This window comes from Arvicanthis niloticus, chromosome 6 (genome assembly GCF_011762505.2).
Source record: "Arvicanthis niloticus isolate mArvNil1 chromosome 6, mArvNil1.pat.X, whole genome shotgun sequence".
In the NCBI taxonomy this organism is placed as follows: domain Eukaryota; kingdom Metazoa; phylum Chordata; class Mammalia; order Rodentia; family Muridae; genus Arvicanthis; species Arvicanthis niloticus.
In genome coordinates this window covers 2,483,406-2,507,218 of record NC_047663.1, presented here as the reverse complement: position 1 = coordinate 2,507,218, position 23,813 = coordinate 2,483,406, and the positions used below count along the sequence as shown (strand labels likewise).

Sequence of the window (23,813 nt, the reverse complement as noted above, 5' to 3'; positions counted from 1 at the left end):
CAGGCTGTGGCCTAGAGTTCCACACAGGGCAAAAAAAGGCCAGCTCTTAAGATGATCTTGTGGGAGCTGCTGGGATAGGGGCACCTGTGGTAGGAAGAGGGTTCACAGAAGAATAGTTGTGTGCACACGCGCTTGGTTTCCAGCTGGCTCTTGTGCAGAGCACTGGCTCAGCGAAGGTAGATTTGGATCCAAACTCAGAGCATCAGCTGCTGAAGCCTTGGCCCCTCGCCTGGGCTCCTTCACATGTGAAATCTTCAGGGCAGGATCCTCAGATGTTCCCATCCCTTCTAGTGAGTCCTGTACCCTGGTAACCAAAATGCAAGTTCCACGCACCCAAGTCTAGCATGGCGACTCATCCTTGTAGTCCCAACACCAGGGAGGTGGAGACAGGAGAGACACAATTTCCAGGCCAGCTGGGGGTTCGTTGTGAGTCTGCCTCGAGAGCTCATGGGTAGAGCGCTTCCCTGGCTCTCATAAACCCTGGGTTTGAAGCAAAGAGGTAAGCTGTTGCAGGAAGTGCTGACTTCTGGGACCACTGAGGGCTATTGTCTTATTCTCATTACAGTTATTTGTGTGTGGTGCCTGGAACATATCTGGAGGCCAGGGAATGTTCAGGATCTGTTCTCTCCATCATGTGGGTCCTGGGATTGAAGTCAGGTCTTCAAGCTTGGTGGCAAACCTTTCGACTCCTATGGGCTCATCTTCAAAGCCTGTCTTAGTCTGTACTACCGTGACAGATGACTAAGCCTGGATAATTCATAATGTACATTTTCCTCCATGTTTGTTTCTCAAGGTTTGGACATTACAAATGCCAGCCTCCTGCTGTGACCTTCTTGCCGCTGCACCATCTGGGTGTGGCTGGACACCAACCCCTAGTGATGGTGGGGCCCCCTGTGGCCTGGTCACCTTTTTCCTTCCTTCCCAGCTTTCAGCTTTTCATCCTTTCTGCCCTGCCTTCCTGAACCTCTGGGGGGGGGGGGGGGAGAGGCCAGGGGAGGATGTTAGAGATGAGCTCTCAACAGTTACTTCAGTTCTCTGACCAGTTTCTGTCCCCACTGCAGAGAGAAGCTTCTCCAACCAGGATTGGGGGTCAGTTTTTTGAGGGCTGCAGCCCAGAGCTGCTGACAGCTGCAATGTGTTCTTTCTTATCCCCTAGCCTCACCTCTGGGAGGAAGGGGATGTTCCACCAGCTAGGCAGATCTGAGCAGTGGGGGTGTGACAGGACAGGACTGCAGGCTCAGAGGGAAGCTGCTCCTTGGGCCCTTTCCTCCCAGGAGTGCACCTGAAGACCAGGGCTCAGGGTCAGGGACACCCGGATCCCCAGGGTCAGGGACACCTGCTACTCTGCCATGCTTCTCATCAACATTTTCAGATTCTGTGGCAAGCCCACCGGCCTGGAGGAGAAAGGGCTGCTATCCCAGCACATATCCTGTCCTCTAGACATCCCTGAGCCATCCATAGTACCCAGTCTCCTGTCATATCTTAGTTAGGGTTTCCATTGCTGTGAAGAGACACCGTGACCAAGGCAACTCTTTAAGAGACAGTGCTTAATTGGGGGCTGGCTTGCAGTTTCAGAGGTTCAGTCAATTATCATCATGGCTGAGAGCACGGCAGTGACCAGGCAGACATGATCCTGGAGAAGCTGAGAGTTCTACATCTTGGTCAGAAAGCAGCTAGAAGACTGGTTTCTGGGCTGAGAGGCTGTCCACCCACCCGGTGCTCCTGGGCACTGTGCTGGGGATGGCACCTTAGCTCTTTGTCATGTCCTCAAGTCACAGTGAGGCCATGGTGGCTCTGGGTGAGTTCAGACACTTTCTAAGCCTCAAAAGAAACCCAAGCCCCTTAGGTGTCACTCAGATCTCTGACCTGTCCCCTTCCCAACCCAAAGCAACCACTAACCTGCTGCTGTAGCTTCCCTTCCAGTTTGGATGTAAAACATCCCCCACAGGACCCAGGAGATGGCTTAGGGTTTAAAGGCCCATGCCAACAAGGTCACTCAGATGGCATGGCTGTGGAGCCTCGGGGGATGAAGTGGACCACAGCGGCTGTGGGCCTGGTGGGCTTTAGCCCATCATCAATGATGGACTGCACGTTCACCAACCACAAGCCCTCCCTCCTCATGCTGCTGCCTGTATTTAGTCACAGCAGTAAGAAAAATAGCTAATATGCAGCCCCAGTCTGTGCTCTTCAGTGATGGACTCCTTGCCGTGCGTTCCCAGTTACCTGCTAGAGGAAGCGGCTCTTCCAATGTCCAGGCAACTTTCCTTTGTTTGTTTGTTTGTTTGTTTGTTTGTTTTTTGAGACAGGGTTTCTCTGTGTAGCCCTGGCTGTCCTGGAACTCACTCTGTAGACCAGGCTGGCCTTGAACTCAGAGATCTGCCTGCCTCTGCCTCCCAAGTGCTGGGATTAAAGGCGTGCGCCACCACTGCCTGGAGCGACTTTCCTTTGTAGACATTCCTCATGTTGGGATGTTGGGTTGTTTGTTTCTACACTTGGGTTATTGTGAATAAGTTGGTGGTGAGCTCGAAAAACAAAACAAACAAACAAACAAAAGATGAGAGTCTGCCATTGTTTTTCCTGGTAAATGGTAAACCTGAGTGTATTCCCTTGAGGACCCACAACTTTTCCAAGTGCCTCTACCAGATCACACTCCCAACAGGGTGGCTGAGAGCTACATCTCCCACAGCTGCACCAAGGTGGCTTCTCACTCTCCATTCACTATCCATCCTGGTAGGCATGAAACGGGTGCATGAGGGTGTGTGGGCCTGGTTTGGTTTTCCCCTTAAGAATTGTGTGTGTGTGCGCATGTGTGAGTGTGCACACAAGTGTGTGTGTGTGTGTGTGTGTGTGTGTGTGTGTGTGTGTGTGTGTGTGTGGCGTGGGATCCTCTGGAGCTGGAGTTACATGTAATTCTGAGCTGCCTGGCGTAGGTGCTGGGAACTGAACCTTGGTCTTACCATGGAGCCATCTCTCAGCCTTACATACATGTTCTCTTATGTTTAAGGATGTGTGAGCTTTTCTCGTCTCATCTCTTTCATGGGAGGAGGAGCTCTCAGATGCCCTGTTGTGACCTAGTGCAGCCTCTTGAGAAAGTTATGGGTCTTCAAGGGAATACACACAGGTTTACCATTCACCAGTGAGATGAGACAGACAGCCAGTGGCCATCTGTGATCTCCAGAGACATGTCCTGTTCTGGTTGTAAAAATTCTTTACTCTGAGCTGGGGGTGATGGCATATGGCTTTAATCCCAGAACCCAAGTTGAGGCAGACTAGTCTGTGAATTCCAGACTAGTCTGGGTAACACAGTGAGACTCTGTCCCAGAAAACCAAAAATAAATAAAAATAATAAAATAAAATTTGCACATAGTCTGGGTATTAGAACTCTCATAATTTTGACTCATTCTGTAAGCTGGCTATTTTTTTATGGTTTCTTTGAAGTTCAAATTTTTAATCTTTTTAACTTTTTATTGATTCTTTGTGAGTTCCACCTCATACACCCCAGTCCCACTCCCCCACCTCCCTGCTCCTGCGTCTCCACTTTTGCAACCTCCTCACTCCAAGGAAAATAAAACAACAAAAATTAAAAATAAATAAATAAATAACAGGGCTGGAGAGATGGCTCAGTGGTTAAGAGCACTGGCTGCTCTTCCAGAGGTCCTGAGTTCAATTCCCAGCAACCACATGGTGGCTCACAACCATCTGTAATGGGATCTGATGCCTTCTTCTGGTGTGTCTAAAGACAGCTACAGTGTATGCATATACATAAAAATAAATCTTAAAAAAATAACAAAAACAAAACAGAAAACATCATCTTGGCAACTGCACTGTGTCCCACGGTGCACCCTTCTGTCCACATGCTCACTTGCAAATGCTCATTGCAATGACTCATTGGTCTGGTTCGAGGCCTCTGGACACTGCTAGTGGACCCTCACAGGATTCCTCTCGGATGTCCTGTTGTTTCCCTGTGTCATGGAGATCCTGCAGCTTTGGGTCTGTAGGGCCTGGCCTCTCAGGCAATCCAGCAGTTCATACATGAGGTGGGTGTTAGGGTGGGCCAACTCAAACTGCCCAGGCAGGGTACAAGGCCCACTCTTCAGCAGCCAGTGAGAGGCGGGGCCAGCTCTGCTCAACCCTTGGACATCTACATGGTCCCAGCTGCCCAGACCAGAGACATCCTATTGGTCTTTAGTGGTGATGTGAGCCACCGACACCGACACAGACTCAGACATGGTCTTCTGCGGCAGCTCAGGCTGGAACTTCACCGTGGCCTACGGTGGCAAGGCGGGCTACTCACAACAGGCTATTCCTCCCGCCCTCGAGTCTCCAGTTCTGAATCTCTGTTCCACAGTGTTCCCGTTGTTCCACTTCTCTTTTTCTCCTGTCTGAACACCACATGCTTGCATGTTATAGTGGCTTGCACTGCTGGCCATGCGGCTGGTGGGCCTCTGGGTGTCGTCCTCTGCCTGTACCACACAGCATGGCAGCAGGTGGACCTCTGGTCCTCTGTCCACCCACACCATGTAGCATATCGGCCAGCAGGTCTCTGCAGGTTTTAATTTTAATGAGGCCAGGTTTACTTTCTCTTTTGCTGGCTTTTGTTTCTGATGTCATAGCTGAAAACCTCTTGCCTGACCTAAGGTTGTTACCTGCACCTATAATTTCTCTGGCTTGGTCCTTATCTTGGTCTTTGTTCCCTGGTAACTTGGTATGTGGTGTGAGGCTGGCAACTCTAACTTCATTCTTTCATGGGTAGCTGTCCCATTGTCCCAGAACCATGGGTTAGGTGTCTCCATACCTGAGTGCCTGAAGCAAAAAGATCAGGAGTTCAAGGCCAGCCCAGGTGTGTAGTAAAACCCTGTCTCAAGAAAAACAGGGGCTGGCCAGGCAGTGGTGGTGCACACCTTTAATCCCAGCACTTGGGAGGCAGAGGCAGGCAGATTTCTGAGTTCAAGGCCAGCCTGGTCTACAGAGTTCCAGGACAGCCAGGGCTACACAGAGAAACCCTGTCTTGAAAAACCAAAAAAAAAAAAAAAAAAAAAAAAAAAAAAAAAAAAAAAAAAAAAAAAAAAAAAGAAAGAAAGAAAGAAAGAAAGAAAGAAAAAAGAAAAAGAAAAAAAGAAAACCAGGGGCTGTGTGTGGTGGCACACGCCTGTAATCCCAGCATTTAGGAGGCACAGGCATCTCAGTTTCTAAGCTGGCCGTTTTCTATTCTTTTTTCTGTGCCTGCCAATCCTGGGGAAGCCCCTCTGTGGTTTTGTGTGGGATGGCCAGACCTCACTTTGTTTCCGTTCCACTCCCAGCCCTAAGAGAGCAACAGAACCAGGACAGAGCCACCGTGCACAGTGCAGGCCAGCTCCTGTGGGCAGGGCGGGGCCGGGGCTGACTGTTTAACTCCAGCTCAGTCTCTGAGAGGGTGGCCGATGGCTCTGGGGTACACAGGTGTCAGCCTGAGGGAGATGGATCTGTCAAGGTGGGATCTGAAGCCGAGAGAGATGCCAACAGAGTGAGTGACAACCAGACCTCAAAATGGGGCCACAGCTCCAGCCAGGCCAACTGGCTGTCACCAGAACAGAGAGAGCCTGTGAGGTTCAGTAGGTAAAGGTACTGGAAGCCTGGGGACCTGAGTCCGACCCGCAGAACCCACTCAAAGGGGGGAAATGATTCCACAAAGTTGTCTGAAGACCACTGCATGTACTGTGCACAGTACACATGCATGCACACACAGTACACATGCATGCACACACAGTACACATGCATGCACACACAGTACACATGCATGCACACACAGTGCACATGCATGCACACACAGTACACATGCATGCACACACAGTGCACATGCATGCACACACAGTGCACATGCATGCACACACAGTACACATGCATGCACACACAGTACACATGCATGCACACACAGTGCACATGCATGCACACACAGTGCACATGCATGCACACACAGTGCACATGCATGCACACACAGTGCACATGCATGCACACACAGTACACATGCATGCACACACAGTGCACATGCATGCACACACAGACAGTAAGAAAAGAACGTGTAGAGTTGGACGGGTGACTCTCCAGGGAGCCGCAAACAGATATTTGTTCATCTCAGGCAGGGAAAGATAAAGAAACGATTTCACCAGGTTTCAGATGATGAAGTAGAGGTTTTATTGGGTTCGTACAGTGCCTTGGTGGGGACCCTTCCAAGAGCAAGGGGACCCTCCAGCAGTCATATCACTGAAAAACCCACTGCCCTGTCCACCTCAGGCGAGAAGGCTCTGAAGTCTCCCGTAGCAGCTGCTTGCTTTTAACAGCCTCAGGGATCTTCCTAGCCTTGCTAAGGTTCCTGGTTCTTAGGAGCCTCCCTCTTCTGCCTGGGAGGGAATGGCCTGATGTTACCAGTTAGAGGAAACAGCTCACCAGCCTACAAACACCAGGGCAGCCCAGCAAGCCTAGTTGCTTGAGGAAGCTTGAGGCCAGTGACCACAGGCTCGCTTACCAGCAGATGTTCCTGCACCATGAGGAGACACTTTCCCTGGCTAGAGGGGCAGGGCCTGCCAAGGCTGCTTTGTCAGGTTTCAGTCATGAGTCTGGGAAGGGCAGAGTTGGTCTCACTTTTTACCACAGGGCCCAGCTGTACAGGGCCCCACATACACATGTTACAGGAACTCCCAAAGCTGGGGTGAAGGATGAAATAGCAGTGTTCCCGGTGTTTGTGATTAAACAGGAAACACCAGCTGGCTAGAGAATTAGTTATCTAAGCATCCATCATTCCCTGGTGACGTTAGATGAATCTTTCTATACCGATCACCCCAGAATATTTTCGATTTGTGTTTAAGAACCATTTGGGGTTGGACTGGTGTGGGGCTCATACTTCTAATGCCAGCACTGAGGCAGAGATGGGTGGATCTCTGAGTTCCAGCCCAGCCTGGTCTACACGGTGAGTTTCAGGACTACATGGTGAGACTATGCCTTAAAAAACCAAACCAAACAAACACAAAACAGAGAACAAACCATTTTGTTCTCTAGCACTGACCACAGTGTCCCCTTGTGGCTTGCGCTTATGAAACTTTTTTTTTTTTTTTTTTTTTTTTTTTTGGTGAGGGAGTAATGTAAACATATTCCTATCCTCATTTCTTCACACTAATTCCAGACTCAAAGCATTTAACTTACATTTAGCTGTAAGGTTATAGGGGCGGGGGGAAGGTTAAGTATTTATTTTTATATTTTTGTACACACAGATACATACATACACTCTCACACATGCATACATGCACACATACACCCATGTGTGCGCAGGTACCTTTGGAAGCCAGAAGACAATAGATCCCAGCATCTGGAGTCCCAGGCAGTGGTGAGCTGGCTGGTCTGGTTGATGGGGACTGATCTCAAGTCCTCTGGAAGAGCAGTCAGTTCTCCTAAGCTCTGAGTTATCTCTCTGCACTTCGTAGCTGTTTTGGAGACACAGTCTGGACCAGCCTCATGGGTATGGCAATCCTCCACCCACCTCAGCCTTCTGTTAGGATGACAGCTGTGAACCCCCGTGGCTTAGCTGGAAGTTTGAAGTTGTCCATAAGAACACAACCATTTGTCTGCATAGAAGTCCTCCCAACTCCAAGTGCGATATGCCAGAGGTAGTTCCCTGCTCTCCCAGACAGTCTCAGAGGTGGCGCATCAGGCTCACTGGGGAGTCCTGGTCCCAGCCATCCCTGGTTTTCCTTGGCTATGTGAAGAGGCAGACACACTTTCGTTCCAGTTTAGACAAGAGGCTGACACAGACCACAGTGCATCACGCATAGGATCTGGATACTCCACAGAAATGTGTCAATTCTGGGATGGAGAGATTAAGAGAGCTTGCCGCTCAACTGAGGACCAGAGTTCAGGTCACAGATAACGAGCCAGGTGTCCCGCAATGACTGTTGCTCCAGTTCCAAGGGATCAAACAACCTCTTCTGGCTTCTAGTAGGTGAGCACATGCATGCACGTACAAAATAAATCAAGAAAGACAGATTGGTTGGCTCCAAATTTGATGTGGGATGCATCCTCTCTGGGGTATTTTTCTCCTGCCTGGAGGCATCCTGTGTGGAATGCATGCCTTATGGGAGCTCTCTGGTCTCCTCCCCTCCCACAGCTCTGACCCAGGTAGAACTTGGGTTCAAAACTGCACAGCAAAAAAGTACAGTTTACCCTGAGGTTGGGGTGGGAGGAGGGATGAGCTGTGTGTGTGTGGGGGGCTGTATGTGTCCCAGGAAATAATGAGCCTAGGAAAGACCCTACAAGACCTAGACTTCCCCTAAGTCACACAAGTGAGGTGTAAACCCTAAGTCAAGCTAAGAAGGGACCCATGAGCCACTGAAGGCAGCAAAACCTGAGACCTGAACCAGCTAGTGTGACGGGCCATAAAGACAGAGAAACCAGCATTCCCTGGTAGCTAATAAGATTGTACCAGACTCTACATGGCATGCCACTCAAACTGTCCCATTTACAACTTCAAGTAACTTGTCATGCAAAGGATGATTCCGTGCATCTGATTCCAAAGGAAAAGACAGTCCAGGCTGCAGAGATGTCTCAGCAGTTAGGAGTCCGTCTTCCTCTTCCAGGGGACCCGAGTTCAGATCCCAGAACACAACTCCCTGTAAAACCCAGCTTCAGGGGACCTGACAACCTTCTGCCCTTGGCCTTCTGGACTCTGCAGTCCATGCCCCCCCCCCCCCCCCATACAACAAATAAATACAAATAAAAGTAAGTCATAAAAACCAAGCCAGCAGATACAGAGACAGCTCAGGTGACTGGATCATCAGACAGACATCTGACCAGAGCCGCCTTACAGAGGCCGAGGCTTACACACTGCAGACAAATGGAACTGTGGGATTTCTCAAGGAAGAGCAGAAGCTACAGACGAGGACAAGAATCTGCAAACGCTCCAGGACCCAAGGTTACTAGGGAGCTCAGTGGCAGATGTCTGAGAACAGAGTCTGTGAGCCAGGCTTCCCTGTCCAGTTGAGCAAGCTTGATGGGCGTGTGGAGTCCTTGCTTTCCAAATGGAGTGACCTGGGGCTTATCCACAGAACTCACATTTTAACATGCTGGGCACAGGGGTGTGCACTTGTAATCCCAGCTAGCAGGAACTGGTGAACACCGGGCCAATGAGAGGCCCTGTCACAAACCCCTTTTTAAGGGAGGATGCTCAGAATTATCCTCTGGCTCCCCAACACACACACACACACACACACACAAACACACACACACGTTTCTGCATAAACAAGTTGTTAAAAGAAGACTGTAGCAGAAAAGATATGAAGAAAAAGACTCAAAATTAGTGAAGGGCATCAGTTTGCAAATTTAAGAAATTCAACAAATACAATTTACAAATTGTAAAAACTCAAGGAAAACTGTGAGTCGTCACAGTCAACATGACAGGCACCAAAGAAAACACCACACAGCAGACATGCACAGGAAAGATCCCCTTGCGAGAGAGGCTGGGTGGCCGCTGGGTTTTCATCAGGAAGAAGACTTAGCGAAACCAAAAGAGAAGGCACTTCCAATCCAGAGTGCAGTGACCAGAAAGAGACCTCAGAGCCAGGAGGTGAAGGAAAGCCCCGCCCCAAACACGCAGGGAATGCTGCCAGAGCCGATCTGCAGCTTCAGGAAAAGGCAGATTCAGGACGAGGAGGTAGCAGGAGCTCAAGATTAAGGGTAGCCTGTCTGTGGTTGTAGCCAGACTGTCTCAGAGAAGCAGAATGAAAACAAAGATGGTAAGTACAGTGCAGAGATAGAAGGGAAATCCTTTTCTGTTTAAACCCTGACATATAAATGTGTATAAGAAGGCAAGCAACCAGCCAGGTGGTGGTGGCACACGCCTTTAATCCCAGCACTTGGGAGGCAGAGGCAGGCAGATTTCTGAGTTCCAGGCCAGCCTGGTCTACAGAGTGAGTTCCAGGACAGCCAGGGCTACACAGAGAAACCCTGTCTCGAAAAACAAAAAAAAAAAAAAAAAAAAAAACAAAAAAACAAAAAAACAAAAAAACAAAAAAACAAAAAAACAAAAAAACAAAAAAACAAAAAAAAAGAAGGCAAGCAACTGGTATGCTGAGGTGAGAGTCTCAAGGTGTGATGTCATAATGCACATGGCTTCTGCGCCAATCATGAAGGGACAGTGTGAATATTAATTAAGGTGTAAGTTCCCCAGTGTAGGTTGCAATCTTCAGTGTGACAATTAAAATACCAAAGCCCCTGCCGTGTAGTCAGCTTCCGATGCTGAGGCAGGAGGATCTCACCTTCCAGATCTGCTTAGGCTATAAGCCAGTCTGAGCAGTATAGCGAGACTTTGTTTCAAAAGAAAAGGATGAGGTTGGTTTGTAGCAACAAAGTAACAGGACCTAAAATCACCAAAGAGGGATTCAGCCAGAAAACCAATACATTAATTAAAATGGAATACTCGAAGATTTCACATACAAGGGAGCAGAGAGACAGATCGGAGTCTGGGGAGCACTGAAATCTATGACTTAGTAGATCCCAATCCAGGTTAATAGTTTTTTTAAAGGGCTGGAGAGGTGGCTCAGTGGTTAAGAGCACTGACTGCTCTTCCAGAGGTCCTGAGTTCAACTCCCAGCAACCACATGGTGGCTCACAACCACCTGTAATGAGATCGGATGCCCTCTTCTGGTGTGTCTGAAAGACAGCAACCGTGTACTCACAGAAAATAAATAAATAAATCTTTAAAAAAAAATAGTTTTTTAAAGATTTATTTTTTTTTTTTTACCTGTGTGCCACATGCGTGTGTGAGAGGGGGACTGCCATAGCCAGAAGAGGACATAGGACTCCGCAGAGCTAGAGTTACAGGAGGCTGCGCTCCTGATGACGGTGCTGGGAACTGAACTCAGATCTTCTGGAAGAACAGCAAGTGCTTATGAGCCATCTCTCTAGCCTCAACAACTTAAAAAAAAGTTAATCTGTGAAAATCACACATGTGCAGCATGTGAGAATGCAAATATGTGTGTGCATGTGGAGAAATGGACTTTTTTTCTTTCGGGAAAGACTTTGGACTAAAAAAACAGTTGAATTTGTAAACAGGGCTTAACAGCCTACAGTAGTAAGATCCTGGAAGACAGTGCTGAGCTGGGCTGTGGTTTAGCTCAAGAGGCTTAGAGAGAAGGATTTTTTTGTTTGTTTGGTTTTTTTTTTTTTTTTTTTTTTTTTTGAGACAGGATCTCTCTGTGTAGCCTTGGCTGTCTTGGGACTCTCCATGAAGATCTGGCTGGCTTCTAACTCACAGAAATCCACCTGTCTCTGTCTCCAGAGTGTGTGTGCCACTCATTACACCCAGCTGGAAGCAAAGATTTTAACAGCAACTGGGCTGGAGGCCAACTTTGTGCTGTTTTAGCCAAGAATGTGGCCGCTTTCTGTTCCTTGTCTTAAGAATTTTCCAGAGGCTGGATTTAAAGGAATAGACTGATTTCTTTGGCAAGGAGATTTCAAAACAGCCTAACGCCGACCCTGTCACATGGTTGTTGGTAATCACAGTGTGCTGGTCATCAATGAAAAAGAGCAAGTGTGGCGAAGACAAAGTTGAGATGCAGGAAGGAAGAGAAAAGCAGAAAATGTAACGTTGGAGCCAAGGCTTGGGCTGACAGCAGGGTGAGGTCAAGGAGAGGCGGGACCCAGGGCAAGGCCCCGCCCAGCTGAACTCCAGCCTGTGAAAGGAAAGGGCCATAGGAAGAGACAAAGGCTGCTCTGTGACTCTCAGGGCTCATCCCAAGCAGGCAGCTCACTAGGCAGTGTTGTCCCTGTAGTCCTGGCATCCTGAAGGATATATGTGTGAAGGGGTTGTGGAATTTTCCCCTGTGGCTAGGGAGAGCCACTGAGGCCAGGCAACAACGGCAGGGCAGCTCCCACATGAAGGCCCTGAGAGGCCATTGCACAGAGCAGAAGTAAAGCCTGGGCTGTAAGAGACCCCAGATGGTGACGGTCTGAGAGTAGAGGTGCCTGCCGGAAGTGGAACCAGCTTAAAAGATGGATCTGGAAGTCAGCAAAGCTGGAAGGGTGGGGCCGTCCAAGTCTTCTGACACTGGATGTGGAGTTACCCTGCTGGCTTTCAGTCTTGCTCTGGGTATTTCAGAGTCCTCCCCCCCCCCCTTTTTGGAACAGTTATGTAAATATAGTCTGTGCCAGTATGTGTTTTGCCTTTTGACTTTATAGGAGGTTACAGTTAAGAGATTGGCTTGAGTCTCAGAAGAATCTTTGGACCTTTAAAGTGTTAAACTGGGAGAGTATGGGGACTTTCTAAGTGGGACTAAATGCACTGTGACATGGCCACAAGCCTATGGGGGGGGGGGGGCAGGGGATAGAATGTGGTGATTTGAATGAGAATGGTCCCATGGGATCAAATGTTTGAATCTTCAGATCCCAGCTGGTGGAACTGTTTGGGAAGGATTGGGAGGTGTGGCCTTGTTGGAGGAGGCGTGTCACTGGGAGTGGGCTTTGACGGTTCCATTCCCAGTGTGTTCTCTCTACCTTCTACCTGTGGTACAAGATGTGAGTTCTCAAATGTTCCTGCCACGAGGTCTTCATTGTACTGTCATGGCTTCCTAAAACCATATGCCTAATAATAATAATATATTATGTAACAAATTATATGTAATATATAATAGAATATACGAAATAGATGATGATAATGATGAGTTAGTCTCACTACGAATCCCTGACTCAGAAAGATGCACTTGCCTCTGCTTCCCAAGTGCTGAGATTAAAGGTGTGTGTGCCACCACAGCCGGCACAAAAGCTCTTTCTTTTCTTAAAGTTGCCTTAGTCATGGCATTTTATCCCAGCAATTTTATCCCACCAAGACGCCCTGTCTTAAAAAAAAAAAAAAAAAGAACAAGAAAAAAGTTAAGCCCTGGAAACTGACTTCACTTCCACATCAGACGGAGTCGTTTAAGGAAAATCAATGTTCCGAGAACTAGCAGAGCTCACAAAAATATAACAATCTCTCTACAAAAGCAGCAGAAGCAGCAGAGAGGGCAGGGTTAGGATTCCAGAGGGGCGGACAGCAGAGAGCAGAGCTGACCATCTGCAGCTGGTACTTGCCAAGTTCTCTCACACTGGGTTTAATGACAAGCCTAAGGTTTGAGAGGCGTTTGACAAGAGTGGGGACTGGGCTGAGCATGGTGACACACACCTTTAATCTGAGTGCTGGGGGGTTGGGAGGGTGGGCAAAGGAGCTGGATCCCTGTGGTTTTGAGGACAACCTGGACTACAGATGAGATCCTGTCTCAAACCAAAGATGTAAGAGTGGCAACCGGAGGACCAGCCTCTACTTCAAGGCTGTCGTGCTTCTCTTCCCAGAGTGGGAGGTGGTAAAGCTCTGGCAGCAGCTGTGGAGAACAGAGCAGAGCAGAGGGCCGGGGTTTCCAGAGCATGGTAGACACAGGCAGGGGCTCTCAGTGTGTCCACACACAGGCAGGGGATCTCAGTGTGTCCACAGATGGAAGCCAACCAGGGGCAGCTGCAGCAAAATCAGTCAGTCCAGTGCCTCCGGCTTGGTGTGAGGTGGCCAGCGGCTTCCTGTGGGGCAAGCTAGAGCGCGTTGAAACGAAGGCTCTGGGAGCTGTGGTTTGTGTGTCTGAACCCTGCAGTGCCAGGAAGACCTGTGCAAAAGCATGGCTGGGCTCTAAGTCAACTTCACCCACACGACCTGGAGAAGTAGCTCAATGCCCAACCAATGTCCAATGCCCAAGTGGACCAGGTGTGCCTGCATCCATCTGTAATCCCAGCATTTGAGAGGCGGAGCTAGAAGGACCGGATCAAGGTCATCCTTGACTACATAGTGAATACGAGGCCAGCTTGGGCTACATTGATCTCTGTCTCAAAAACAGACAAGGGGCTGGAGAGATGGCTCAGCAGTTAAGAGCACCAGCTGCTCTTGCAGAGGACCCAGGTTCAGTTCCCAGGACCTGGTATGTCTAGAGAATCTGATGCACCTTTCTGTCCTCTGAGGGCACCAGGCACTCACGTGGTTCACATACATACATGCAAGAAAAATACTCCTATACATAAATAAAAAATATTTTAAAGACAGTAAAAAACCAAAACTTCATTTGCAAAGCCCTGTAGTGGCCAACAAGTGGTAGTGTGGGGGCCTCTGGCCTGATACCCACAGAACCTAACCCGTGACATCGGCTCTGGAAGTGTGTGCAGGTGACAGCAGGTACAGACCTGCAATCCATTCACATCACATTTGTTTCTGCTTAAAGAGAGGAGAGAGCAAATGGCCGAGGTGACGATGGAGACTGAGCTGAAGCCAGACTGTGGCAAGCTGAAGGCTGCAAGCCCATCTGGTGAGGAGCAGGAGCCCACAGATGTTGACTCAGACCCGTCTCCTAGGAATGAAGCTGCTGTTGTGGCCCGATGTGGCCAGAGGCCCTGGGACCTCACTGCTGCTGGAACCGGGAGGGAAGGTGGAAACTCCCTTGGCACAGCCTGAGCTAGCCACAGGCATTTCCTCCCGGCTAAGTGCCTGCCAGGGGCTCAAAGCCGGGAGCTAATAAGTTCTTGGGAATGACTACCTGAGCCACTGCCTGCAGGAAAGGATGCTGGCCCTGCACCCTGCTGCCAGCCCCCAGCCCCATACCCTGCTGCTCAGCCTCTGATTGCCACCACCCTTGCTCGCTTTTGTGACAAGTGCTTCAAAGTAGTTTATATTGTTCTCATTTTAGCTTAAGATCTCAGGGATGTTTGACAAGATGAGAGTCGAGACTGAACTGGGCGTGTTTCCAGCACTGGAGACAGGGGCAGGTGTATTTCTGAATTCAAAGCCAGCCTGGTCTACACAGCAAGTTTCAGGACAGGCAGGGCTACACAGAGACCAGGTCTCAAACACACACACACACACACACACACACACAAACAAACACAACTTTCTGCTGGGTCAGTGGTGGGAGGTATTGCTGGCCAAGCCTGAGGCCTTGAGTTCAGCCCTGGGACTCCAATGGTAGGAGGGATGAACTCCTGGTGTGGGAGTCAGAAGAATCCCCCGAGACAGGCTAGCCTGAGCTCCCTTGCTTACAGGGACAATAAGGTGGGGAGGCCAGACTGTGGCAGGGTGTAGTGACAGCGGCAACCAGGTTAGCAAGGACTACGGAGGGAGTGGGGTGGGTATGAAGGTGCTGGTCCTCAGAGCAGAGCAGGGATAGCTGCGGTGGCTCTTCAGCAAGCCTATTCTTGCTTCAGCCCGCCAGTATGGCAGGCATAGTTGCTGCCTGTCGGAAGAAGGCTGTGTACCACCTCATCATCAGGCTAGTAGCATTCACCTTGCCCAGGGTCACTGTTCCCCTTCCAGCACCCTGTGAGTGAGGCTCAGATGTTCCACCCCTCAGTCCTGGGGTGCTGTCAACCTGACAGGGAATGACCAGGCTCCTTGGTGGCTGTCTCTTGACCATCGTGCTAGCCTGGGCTCGCACAGGGGTCTGTAAGGAGCAGGTGGGGACTTTCTCTCACCTCACTCACGTGTCCGTGTCCATGGGCATCTGTCATGCTTCATCAAGAGCGGAGATTGCGAGCTTCGGCCAGGTGCAAGCTGGTTGTCTCCAGGCACCTGCAAGCTCCCTCCCACAGAAGCTGGAGCAGAGGCTCTGACTCCTTTTTAAAATAAGGAAGACTCTTGTCCAGTTCCAAGTAGTCAGCAGGGACGTATGTACACAAAATCAAAGCACAGTGGACCCAGCGGGTTATTAGTATGTGTGTATATATGTTTACATACACATTAAATATGTAAAAATAGTGCTTAAAGATCATGAACATGTGTGGGGTAGAGTTGGAAGGAGCACACACTGGAGTCATGTATGTGTGGTGTTCACATGTGAAGTTCTCAATGGAATAAAATCATTGTCATCATCGTCATTGTCATCAACAACAGAGACCCAGGAAGGAGGGGCTGACGGGCTCCTCATCAGCCACCAGGGAAACCAAACTAACTAAAACCAGTGCATGCTCACCAGGCTGGCTATGGTTTAAAATAACAGGGGGAAAGCCCTTAGGAGGTAGCAACAGGAGGATGGAGAAGTTCAAGTACACTGTAAGTCTGAGGCCAGTCTGGGCTACATGAGAGCCTCTCTCAAAAACAGAGGAACAGCCAACTAACCAAAATCCAAAACAGCAACAACAAAACACCCAGGGGAAAAAGAAAAAAAAATGACTTTGAAGTTGGTAGGCGGATGTCTCTAGGTGCTGTGGAAACATCATGAAGCAGTATTTTCCAGAAGCACCAGCCTTATAGGTACACGAGCCGCCCCCAAGTCCCTTCTACAGGCTCCAGCAGAGCCCACAGCCAGCCTTCCTTTCTCCCTCTACCTGAAGGGAGGAGTTTATTCTTCTCTCTGGAGACAGGGTGAGCCAAGAGTCTGTGATTGCTAGGTCACTCCCTTCCTAGGTACAGCCAACCCTGCACTCCCCCTGCTGGCCCGGAGCCTCCTGCTGTGCACACCTCAACCTCAGGGAACTCACCTGCCCTGAGGCAGGGCTCCTTTCTTTGACATTCCACCAGGGGGCAGTGAAGGGAACCCTCAGAAAGAGGAAGCCTGATTCAGGGAGTCCTCCAGCCCCCTGCTAGGCAAGGGGCCCAGAAGTGGCAGTCTATTGTAAAACCCAAGGCATGAGGTTCTAGGAAAAGACATCCAAGGTGGATGCCCAGGAGCCAGGAGCTTTATGGGCTCTGCTCCATCTGCTCCTGGTTTAACAGCAACAGCAGACAAAGTGCTCGGAGAATACCCCACCTCCGACCTGTCTGAGGAAACCACCAAGTACCACGATTTAATTCCAGTGTCCCAGAATTGTCCTACCTAAGCGTCCATTCTGGAAACCTGAGCATGGGGTTTTCTCCTTGGGACCTCTAGGAGCCCAGGAAGACAGGAAAAACACCACGGAGTCCTGCACCACCAGCTCCAAGGCTCAGAAAGCCAACTCCTCAGGCTGTGCACAAAGAATTTTGTTAGCTCCCGCAGAAACAAGACAAACAAACAAACAAACAAACAAAACCCTCCAGCTTGGGGTGAGAGTTAACAGCAGATCCCAAGGCGCTTTGGCATCTCCGGAGTTTCTGTCAGCAGTGGTTGCAGGGTGACATTTGGAAAGGTTTGTACAGCCGACCTTCGGCTGCATGGGGGTGAAATGTCTTGCATATTCTTTTAGAGTCATGGTTTCCTGTCAGGGACAGGGGGCAGCTAGTTTTCTACACTCCTCTACAAAGATCTGTGTCTCTCAACCTTGAGAGAAGTGAGCCTGCTGGAGCAATGACATTCCCAGGCTTAACACTCCACTAGTCTTTCTCACAGTTGTCTTCCTGTCTGACCAGACGTGCCAGGAACACCGTCCCAGCTCTCTGTGTTAGGAAGGCCCTGCCTGGTGGGGTTTGCAGATGGCTCTGAGTGGAAGCAGCACCATTCCTTTTCTTGGCATGGTGGGGAAGAGGCAGAGGCTGGTGCGGGAACCTGGCTGGTGCCTAGGCCGCCCTGCTGCTTCCTGGTGCAGGCGTTCCTCCTGGAACTGGTTATACCTCAGTTCTTGACCAGTTTCCTCAAAATCATTCTTCGCCAAAGCCCTTCTACACATCCTAGGGAGCTGTGGAAGGGCAGACGGGCAGGTGTGCAGTAGCATGGCATGCAATGGGGTACAGCACTCACCATGCCAGGGAGTCTTCTGGGTCCCAGAGTGAGGGGACAGAGTTCCACTGTGTGTGTCCTGACACAGACACCGTCTGCCCAAGAGCAGCCCAGTGTTGTGTCAACACACCAGAAAGCTGGACACACATCCTCTCCTAAGTCTTAGGTGGACTTGATTCCCCAGAGAGCAGGAAGAGCCTGTCCGTGGCTTTCACGGGTAAGAGCAGCTGTAAAAATCCAAGAGCCATTTGGGGGATTGGTACTGGGGTCCTAGATTCCTGGGCCACACCAGGTCCCACTTCAGGACTGTGGGTGTGATGAGCTAGTCCTGTCCTGGTCTGCACCTCCTGCAGCACCAGGCAGCAGGGGAGCCTCTAGTCTCTAATCAGATCTCCACACAGCTTCCCCCTGTTTACATGGAAACACCAGGCATGTACTGGGGACCTCCTGTGTTCTGTGGTGACACAATAGCATTGCTGTAAGGAGACCCTGGCCAGTTGTTCATCAATCCTCCCAAAACTTTGTGCCGTGTGTGTGTGTGTGTGTGTGTGTGTGTGTGTGTGTTAAGATCTGCGGCAAGACAATTTCAGATTTCAGAGTTGAAGACAAGATTTCAAAATCTGGCTTTAAATAAACATGGAATTAAAAAAAGAGAGAGTGCACACGGAGCCTCCAGCAGCCAAAATTAGCAGCAGCCAGCCCTGAGCAGGGAAGCCATCTGTGAGCATGTGAAGCAGCATGTACATGTCTGGGCTTCTCACTCTGGCAGGACCAGCTGGGGATGGGGGTGTGGTGGGGAAGGACCCGGTGGAACACACCAGGGCTCAGGGCTGTGTCTTTTGACTCCAGAGTCTGGGAAACTATTTCCTCTGCCGCAACCTGAAAACGCCTTTGGACACCTTCAAGGCAACTCAACTTAAGAGGCAGAGCCGTGAGGAAGTAAAGGGGCTAGATGAGCACATTCGGTGAGCAGGAAGCAAGGTTTGGTGTCTGGCTCTCCCCTGAGAAGTCAGCTGAGTGACCACTCTGGCCTATGGAGGGCACTCTGCAGAGCAAGTGGGCACAGCGGAGACCGCCTGTACCCAGGCTGCTGCTACAGCTGTCATCGCAGACTGGCCATGCTCTGATGACAGTTCAGCTCTCTTATTCATTCACGGCACAATCCTACCACAAGCTGGGTGCCTACAGAAGGCATGGGTGTGACTGCCACAGGGTGGGCTTTCCTTGTTGCCAAGGGCACCCACACCTCAGCATATCTCAGCACCCTGGCGTTGTGTATGCTTGGACTGCGGACTGCTCCCTGCCCCTTCCTGCCCACCGACCCACCCCAGCACACCCATGGTCCTCTGCAGAAGGGTTTGGTGCAGAGGCCCCCCACTGCAGCCTGTCACCTGCCCAAGTTATTTAAGTCTGTATTGTCAGTTAATATATTCTAATAGGCAAGTGGGTGACCGAGCTGGCAGACGCAGGATGACGCTGAAATGTAACAAGAGGAGAGGCACCCAAGGAAACTTGAAGGCTTGTTTGCCCCTGAGCTCACCCCCGCGCTACCTCCCACAGGCACCTGGAGTCACGCCTGTGTGATGTGCAGATTACATAAGGGGAATGGTTGCTGGGGAGGCTAACCCCCTACACCACGGCAACAGGGCAGCGTGGGGAGGTCACATCTCCACACTCAGCACCCTCAGTAGAATGGCTCTGTCTTCCTGGGCCTGCTTTCAGGAGTGAGGCTTTCAGGGAGGCCACAGCTGGGAATGGGTCGATTTAGGCCCTGTGGCTAAGAGGACGGAGGCGGGGCCAGGCAACACTCTGGAAAGCCACAAGATCTAGTTCACACTTCCATCCCCCAGCTGAGCACACCAGGAGAGTACCCCACCAGGAGAGCACCCCACTAGGAGAGTGACCACCTTTCCTTTCAGACACACTGTATGCTTGAGAGGGAACAGAAGAAACAGGCAGGTGTGCAGAGTTGATCTGTTCCCCACAGCAGCAAGCAGGACCCACACGGCAGTCACTATAGGGAAGCAAGCTCCGAACCATGTCAGGTCAAGAGCAAACCTGAGGTGCAGTCTGGGAGGAGGAAGAAGCACCCACATCTGGAATGGCAGGAGAGCGGAACTGCTCGCTAGACCTCAGCTCTAGCAGGCAGCAGCACAGGGCCAGCCATGCAGGGCCAACTCCCAGCACCCTCTGACCTGCAGCCCGGGGCCCCGCAGGCTCCTTTGCTCCACATTTCCTCATTCAGAGCAAAGATCTTCCACATCCTTTTCTCTTCTTTCAAGTGGTACCGGGACTGGAAGCCCAGGGTCTCAGGTGTCCTAAGTCTCCCTGAGCCCACCCCAGCCCCTGCTGTTAGCCAGTTGCCTTAGTGATACATTTACCACAGTTTAGGAGCCAGTGCAGACAGATCATTAACTAAAGTCCACAGTTCACTCAGGGTTCTCCAGATTTTACCTAATGTCCTCTTTCTGTCCAGGATCCAGAGGGACTCCAGGGGACCTTCAGTCTTCCTGTCTCCTCAGGCTTCTCTGGACTGTTATCTGCACTCGGTCATGATGGGGACATGGCAGCATGCATAGCACTCTGGTAGGGGAGGGGGTGCCTACTGTATGTCCCTGCTGGGCTTGGGAGGGACAACTGGAGAGGGCAGGCACTCTGGTCAGGTAGTACCAGCCGCTAAAACACGGTAAGTCCTCCACATGACTTGACTCCTCCCAACACTTCACAGAACCCTAATCTCTCTGCTTTGGGGGCTCTGGGAGACTAGGGACCAGCCCAGGAACAGAACCGCAGCTGAGTCTGCCCCGCCCATGCCAGCTGACAGGTTACGGAATGGACATCTTAAACCTGGGACTTCTCCTCACACTGCACCCTGAGCCTGTGACGGTCAGGTCTCAACCTGTCCCCCTCCACTGTGCCAGGCTATGCCTTGAGGGCCAGATGAAACCCAAGAGGCTGCTGGCAGTTGAAATAGACTTCCTGCTGGTAGGACTGAGACTTCAACCTGAAGTTCTAGCTGGCTGGCCGGCCATTAAGACTGTCCTGAAATCAGAGCGATTCCCCTTCCTTCCTCCCCCCGCACCCCCCCCCCCCAATACAAGAACACTTCTGCTCTCAGGTCTGGCACAAGCAGAAGCCATGTGGCATGAGGGTGTGGAGGGAAAAAGGGAAGGCATTTCCCGAAGCCCCAGAGAGTCCAAGCTCCTGTGTTTCTGTCTCTCCTACTCTAGAACTTTCTGGTTACCTATTACAGAAGCTTCAATCCAGGAATGAAAACAGGAGAGGTCTGGCTGGGAGATCCTTCCCTAGGAGAGAAGAGAAGCTGCCAGGTGGAGGTGGGGGCGGGGTGGGCTGGGGGTGGAGAGTATTCCCTTAACAGGCACAGGTCTCACACCATCTCTGGAGACCTTAGACAAATGGCTATCCGCCTAAGGCAAGCTCAGAAAAGTGGCTGAGGATGGAGGTGAAGGTGGGGTGACAGTCTGCTGGGGGGGGGTCGGTCACTTCTCGAAGGGCAGCCTCTGCTGAGCACAGGCTCCCAATCCGTGAGCCTGCCTTGCCAGGAGAACAGCTTGCTTGAAATGCAAGGCTGTCATCCTGTAATTAAATCTGAGACCCCCCCTCCCTTCCTACATGACGCCGAGATGAAACCACTTATATAACGTAACTAAAAATAAGCCGGTGGAGACATACACACTGGCGCTCCCCACCCCAGCTCGACTCCAGAGCTGCCCACCCTGAACCATGACCTGCAGCACCGTGGGTCAGAGGTGGTGATTCCTGGCCTGGACCTGTGCTCAGCATTGCGAGTGTGGAGAGAGTGAGGCCGGGGCCCAGGAAAGTGCACACATGGGTTTATGGCTGAGGTGGTTGCAGATCCCACTCAGGGAGCACTGAGTGGGAAAGCCAGCAGCATATGGACAATGGTCTGCCTCTGCTCCAGTGACTTCTCCCAGAGCTGCTCATTCACTGAAACCTGTTCCCCTCCACCCTGGAACTCGGACCCATGAGCCCCAATCTCACCTCAGCACAGTATAGGAAGAGCCGGGTTGTATCAGAAGGTCTGGGAGGGTGTGTTGGCTGTCAGTCATCACCCTGGGTGACACTTGTCACCATTTCTCCTGGGAAGGCACAGGAGGAGTCAACGACAATGGTTCCACCTTCACAATGGCTTCCTATACCCATGGACGGAAGTGGGTGCAAGCTCACACACGGGCCACTATTTCCTAGCTACCAGACTGCTGAACTTTCAGGAAAGTAAGCAGATTCCTCAGCCTCCAATGTAATGGGAAAAAGAATATGATGAAGTTTGTAATGGTCTTTGGATGAAAAGGAGTCAGGGAAAGAGTGGCCTCCTAATCCACGTGGAGTCAGCGTCTTGCTGATCTGTGACTGTCCAGCTTACAGTGTGCCCACCCACTCAGCAACATGACCTCTGACCTTTGGTGCCCCCTACTATTGAAGGAGCTGTTTCCTGGGTCAGAAAGGCTTCCGCACTGAAGTCTGGACTCATGCTATGGTCATCCCCGGTAAAGAGCTGAAGGGAACACAGGTCCTGTCTCTCTCCTGTCCCCTTCTCACCCCTGAGGTAATCCGGTCATATTAGCCATTGGTCACAGTGCCTTGAGCTGCAGGCAGGATGGAGACACTGTCACTCAAGTGTCCTGACACCTTCTTCCCACTGTGGGCTTCTGCTGCAGCTGGCCAGCCTCCTGGGACATGGACAGGCCTGTGTCCGCCATCCACATGAGAGTGTTCCTTGCACAGAAATGGGTTGACTGTGGGTAGGCAGGCCCAGGAAAGAGACTTGGGATGTTGTGGAAGGGGGAGTGGCCCCGGCCACGGGAACTTTTCTCGGGGAGCTACTTTGCCCTTCTCCAGACAGGGCTCCAGCATTTGCTGCCTCCTGTTCTCCTCTACAGCCCTGACCTGGGACAAGCATGGAGGGGCTGCTTCTACCCCTGTACACAGCTCCCTGTTGGCGGTCAGATCAGTGAGGGGCCAATGTGTGGTTGAGTAGGCACTATACCATGCAGGTCTAAATAGACTGGGGAGGGAGATGGAGTGGCGGCTGTGACCAACCAGTTGCAGTGAACAATATTTGACAGGTCCTTATTTGACAGCCAGTTTAAGCTGGCTTTCTGTCACAACAAGAAGAACCCCCAAAAATAGATACACAGGGACGTACACTGAAGTGATATAGACGACAAGGAAAAAAGGGGACACTGAGGCCAGTGGCAGGAAGATCAGGAAACCAAATCTCTGTCCTGTGCTTTCTAAACCTTTCCTTTCCCTTCTCCTTACACATGGAGCAGAGTGAATAGGGGCCGTCTGAGGCCTGACAGCCGCGCCCGCCCGCCGTGGATTTGTGCCCTCTGGGTTGTTGGAGTGGCGTAACCAGCTGTCCAGGAAACGGATGCTGGAGTGTTATGTTTAATTAAAAGGAAACATTCAGCTCTGGTGTTTTACAATGTAAAGCAAATAATTCCTCTCTGTTCGTCTAATTGATGTAAATATTTCTCCAAAGGAACAGTGTTGGAACCCCGTGTGCCAACCTGGTCAGTTTTCTCAGCCAAGCCTTACCTTTCTTAAACCACCAGCCACTGGGCAATTCCAGGCTGTGCCGGGAGGCTCCTCCCCGGGGCTTTCCAACCCGACTCCCGCCCCCGCCCCAATTCCCTACCATACCACCCCCTAGGATTCGCTCCACACCCCACTCACCCCTCTCTTGGGTCCTCTTTCCGGAATCCTAGACCCAACTGTAGGTCCCCACCCTCCGCTCAGCACCTGTCCACCACAAGCACCCGCCCCAGGGCCCACCCTGTCCCGATCCTGCCTCCAGGGTCCAGGGTCCTCCCTCTAGAGTTCAGCACCTTCCTCCGTCTCCACCTACTCCGGCCCCGGTGTCCACCCTTCCGGAAGACCGTCCAGGGTCGACGCACGCCTCGCCGACTCACCTGCAATAGCGCGGGAGCCACCGGCCCCTGTCGCGCACTCCAGAGGGACCCTTGAGGGCCTGCAGCCCCGATCGCTGCCTCCCGAGTGCCGCCTCCACGCGCGCTCGCGCCGGTGCCACCCGCACCGCCCACACCCCGCGCTAGCTCTTCCTGCGCCACCCCGCCCCCGCCTCCCGCCCCCAGCCCGGCTGTCGCTCCG

The 23,813-nt window shown here is 51.3% G+C and overlaps 1 long non-coding RNA gene across 13 annotated transcripts; it reads right to left on the bottom strand.

Annotated features, from left to right (window-relative positions):
* Positions 1-12,935: 12,935 nt before the first annotated feature.
* On the bottom strand, positions 12,936-23,778 carry LOC117710019 (uncharacterized). Of its 13 annotated transcripts, none has more exons than XR_004607034.2 (5): positions 23,615-23,778; positions 21,681-21,778; positions 16,839-20,962; positions 15,499-15,639; positions 12,936-15,395 (listed from the first exon to the last, which is right to left on the bottom strand). It is a non-coding gene; the product is annotated as an uncharacterized LOC117710019 (long non-coding RNA). The 13 variants fall into 13 exon arrangements; XR_004607033.2 differs by having other exon boundaries at positions 12,936-15,260; XR_013110852.1 differs by having other exon boundaries at positions 12,936-17,884; positions 20,112-20,240; positions 20,902-20,962.
* Between the last annotated feature and the right edge of the window lie 35 nt (positions 23,779-23,813).